Raw genomic sequence first — 4592 nt, 5'->3', positions numbered from 1 at the left:
CACCGGCACCGTGGGAACGACTCCGAGCGATTTTATTGGCTGGGAAAGGGGAAAAGGGGGCGGGGCCACAGCGAGGTCAAAGGTCAGGGGGCGGCGACCGCTGGGGAGGGGCCGGGGTGGACACGGGGGTGACCACGAGTGACCAGGAGTGACCACAAGTGACCAGAGTGACCAGGGGGCAGTTTGGGGTGACCAGGAGTGACCAGGGGGCAGTTTGGGGCGGCCAGAGTGACCAGAGTGAGCAATGGTCACTTTAGAGTGACCAGAGTGACCAGTGGTCACTTTGGGGTGGCCAGGATGACCAGGGGGCAGTTTGGGGTGGCCAGAGTGACCAGTGGTCACTTCAGAGTGACCAGAGTGACCTGTGGTCACTTTAGAATGACCAGAGTGACCAGAGTGAGCAATGGTCACTTTAGAGTGACCAGAGTGACCAGGGGTCATTTTGGGGTGGCCATGAGTGACCAGGGGTCAGTTTAGGGTGACCAAGAGTGACCAGAGTGACCAGGGGTCACTTTAGGGTGACCAGAGTGACCCGTGGTCATTTTGGGATGGCCATGAGTGACCAGAGTGACCAGTGGTCACTTTAGGGTGACCAGAGTGACCAGGGGGCAGTTTGGGGTGACCAGGAATGACCATTGGTCACTTCAGAGTGACCAGAGGTCACTTGAGGTGGTCAGGGGTGGTCAGTGGTCACTCTGGGGTGGTCAGTGGTCACTTTGGGGTGGTCAGTGGTCACTTTGGGGTGGACAGGGGTGGTCAGGGGTGGCCTGGGGTGGCCGTGACCATTGGTGACCATGGGGTGGACACAGAGTGACCACAGGTGGTCAGTGGTCACCAATGATGGACACAGAGTGACCACAGGTGGTCAGTGGTCAGCAGGGAGCGGCCGGAGAGCGGCCATTGGTCAGCAAGAGATGGCCAGGAGTGACCACAGGGTCAGGGTGGGGTGGTCATCAGTGGTCATCAGTGGTCATCGGTGGTCATTGGTCATCACGGGTGGACATCAGTGGTCAGTGGTCATCATGGGGTGGACACAGAGTGACCACAGCTGGGCATTGGTCACTGAGGATGGACACAGAGTGACCACAGCTGGGCATTGGTCACTAAAGATGGACACAGAGTGACCACAGCTGGGCATTGGTCACTAGAGATGGACACAGAGTGACCACAGCTGGGCATTGGTCACTAAAGATGGACACAGAGTGACCACAGCTGGACATTGGTCACCATGGCATGGACACAGAGTGACCACAGCTGGGCATTGGTCACTAAAGATGGACGCAGAGTGACCACAGCTGGGCATTGGTCACTGAGAGTGGACACAGAGTGACCACAGCTGGGCATTGGTCACTGAGAGTGGACACTGAGTGACCACAGCTGGGCATTGGTCACTAAAGATGGACACAGAGTGACCACAGCTGGGCATTGGTCACTGAGGGACACAGAGTGACCACAGCTGGGCATTGGTCACCATGGGATGGACACTGGGTGACCATGGGTGGTCACAGTTCACCGTGATCACCAAGGATGACCACAGATGACCACAGATGACCACAGGTAACCACTGGTCATCATGGGGTGACCTCCAGTGCTCAGCTGACCTAGACGTGGCGGAAGTCATGGGTCACCAAAGGATGGACATTGGATGACCAGGGGCGGTCATCGGTGGCCGTGGTCACCAAGGATGACCGCAGATGACCAGAAATGACCGCAGATGACCACCGGTCACCACAGGGTGACCTCCGGCGCTCAGCTGACGTAGACACGGTGAAAGTCGTTGGTCACCAAGGATGGACATTGGATGACCACGGGTGGTCATTGGTGGCCGTGGTCACCAAGGATGACCACAGATGACTGCAGATGACCACAGATGACCAGCGGTCACCACGGGGTGACCTCCAGCGCTCAGCTGATGTAGACGCGGTGGAAGTCGTGCGCGCCGAAGGCCGCGTTGCACTTGGGGCACTTCCTCTGGCGCGTGTCATAGCGGCTCTTGACGCACTCGAAGCAGAAGACGTGGAAGCACTTGGTCAGCACCGCGTCCTTCTTGCGCGCGTTGCAGCACGGACAGGTCAGCCGGGCCTGGCCGGAGAGGACAGAGGGTCAGCGAGGGTGACCACCGGTGACCAAAGGTCAGTCGAGGTCGTTAACGGTCATTGGAGATGGTTAAGAGTCAACTGAAGTCATTGAAAGTCGTTAATGGTCAATCAAAGCCAACGGAGATCATTGAAGATCGTTAATGGTCAACCAAGATCGTTGAAGGTCATTAATGGTCAACAAAGGTCAACCACGGTCATTGAAGATCATTAATGATCGACCAAACTCATTCAAGGTCATTAACAGTCAATCAAGGTCAATGAAGATCATTAATGATCAATCAAGGTCATTCAAGGTCATTAATGGTCAACCAAGGCCACCGGACATCACTGAAGGTCGTTAATGGTCAACCAAGATTGTTCGAGGTCAACTGAGTTTATTAAAAGTTACTAATGGTCAACCAAGCTCGTTGAAGATCATTAATGATCAACAAAGGTCATTCAAGGTCATTGATGGTCAACCAAGGTCTTTCAAGATCATTAATAGTCAACCAAGGTCAATGAAGGTCATTAATGATCAACCAAAGTTATTCAAGGTCATTAATGGTCAACCAAGGCCGGCGGAGATCATTGAAAGTCGTTAATGGTCAACCAAGATCATTCGAGGTCAACTGAGCTTATTGAAGGTTGTTAATTGTCAACCATGGTTGTTAAACATCATTAATGGTCAACCAAAGCCATTGAAGATCATCAATGGTCAACCAAAGTCAACAAAGGTCATTAATGGTCAACCAAGGTCAACAAAAATCATTAATGATGAACCAAGATCATTGAAGGTCATTCAAGGTCAACCAAAGTCATTCAAGGTCATCAACGGTCAGCCAAAATCACTTGAGATCAACCAAGATTATTAGAGGTCATTAATGGTCAATCAAAGTCAACCAAGGTCGTTGAAGATCATTAACAGTCAACCAAGACCGTTCAAGGTCAACTGAGATCACTGAAAGTCATCAATAGTCAACCAAAGTCATTCAAGGTCAACCAAGGTCATTTGAGATCAACCAAAGTCATTCAAGGTCAACCAAAGTCATTAAAGGTCACTAATGGTCAACCAAGGTCATTTGAGGTCAACCAAAGTCATTAAAGGCCATTAATTATCAACCAACGTTATTGAAAGTCATTACGGGCCAACCACGGTCAACAAAAATCATTAAAGATCAACCAAGATCATTAATGGTCAACCAAGGTCATTGTAGGTCCATCGAGACATTAAAAGTCATTAATGACCAAGATCAACTAAGGTCATTAATGGTCAACCAGTATTCTGGAAAGTTCTAGAAAACACCCCAAGAAAGTCCCAGAAGCTCCACCCAAGGTTCCTCAAGATCCCAGGAGGCCCCAGAAGCTCCTGGAAGGTTCCAGAAGCTCCTGGAAGGTTCTGGAAGGTTCCAGGAGACCTTGGAAGGTTCTAGAAGTTCTGAAAAAGTTGCAAAAGCTCCACCCAAGGTCCTGGAAACTCCACCCAAGGTTCCTCAAGGTTCTGCAAGATCCCAGGAAGCCCCAAAAGGCACCAAAATTCCTGGAAGATTCCAGAAGCTCCTGGAAGGTTCCAAGATGTTCTGGGACATCCCAAAAGATCCTGGAAGCTTCTGGGAAGTTCCAGGAAGTCCTGGAAGCTTCTGGGAGTTCCTAGAAAACAAAAGGCCCCAGAAGCTCCTGGAAGGTTCTGGGAGATCCCAAAAGATCCTGGAAGCTTCTGGAAAGTTCCAGGAAGATTGTAAAAGTTCTACCCAAGTTCCACCCAAGGTTCCTCAACGTTCTGGAAGACCCCAGGAGGCACCAAAAGTTCCTGGAAGGTTCCAGAAGCTCCTGGGATGTTCTGGAAAGTCCCAGGATGTTCTGGGAGATCCCAGAAGGTCCTGGAAGCTTCTAGAAGATTGTAAAAGTTCTACCCAAGCTCCACCCAAGGTTCCTGAAGGTTCTGCAAGATCCCAGGAGACCCCAAAAGGCCCCAGAAGCTCCTGGATGGTTCTGGAAGGTTCCAGAAGCTCCCGGAAGGTTCCGGAAGCTCCCGGAAGATCCCAGGAGGCACCAAAAGCTCCTGGAAGGTTCCAGAATGTCCCGGAAGGTTCTGGAAGGTTCCGGAAGATCCCAGGAGGCACCAAAAGCTCCTGGAAGGTTCTGGAAGGTTCCAGAAGGTCCCGGAAGATCCCAGGAGGCACCAAAAGCTCCCGGAAGGTTCTGGAAGGTTCCAAAAGCTCCTGGAAGCTCCTGGAAGCTCCCGGAAGGTTCCGGAAGCTCCCGGAAGGTTCCGGAAGGCTCACCCGGTACTCCTTGATCTCCTCCTGCAGGATCTGGTCGGCGTCGGCGTAGACCTCGACCTTGCGCTGCTTCTCCAGCTTCCGGCGCAGCCGCGACAGCTCCTCCTGCGGGGGGACACGGAACGGCCCCGAGATTGCCAAAAATGCCCAAAAATGTTCCTGGAAACGTCGGCCCCGAAAGTCCCGAAATTCCCCAAAAAATTCCCCAAAAATATCCCCCAAAAATCTTCACGAA

General features: G+C 52.0%; 1 long non-coding RNA gene across 1 annotated transcript; it reads right to left on the bottom strand.

Moving 5' to 3' along the window:
* Window positions 1-15: 15 nt before the first annotated feature.
* LOC121350495 lies at window positions 16-4523 on the bottom strand. Its single transcript, XR_005954677.1, has 2 exons — window positions 4361-4523; window positions 16-2082 (listed from the first exon to the last, which is right to left on the bottom strand). It is a non-coding gene; the product is annotated as an uncharacterized LOC121350495 (long non-coding RNA).
* Between the last annotated feature and the right edge of the window lie 69 nt (window positions 4524-4592).

This window comes from Pyrgilauda ruficollis, unplaced genomic scaffold (genome assembly GCF_017590135.1).
Source record: "Pyrgilauda ruficollis isolate IOZ18807 unplaced genomic scaffold, ASM1759013v1 scaffold1561, whole genome shotgun sequence".
NCBI lineage: Eukaryota > Metazoa > Chordata > Aves > Passeriformes > Passeridae > Pyrgilauda > Pyrgilauda ruficollis.
This window is presented reverse-complemented; position numbering and strand designations above follow the sequence as displayed.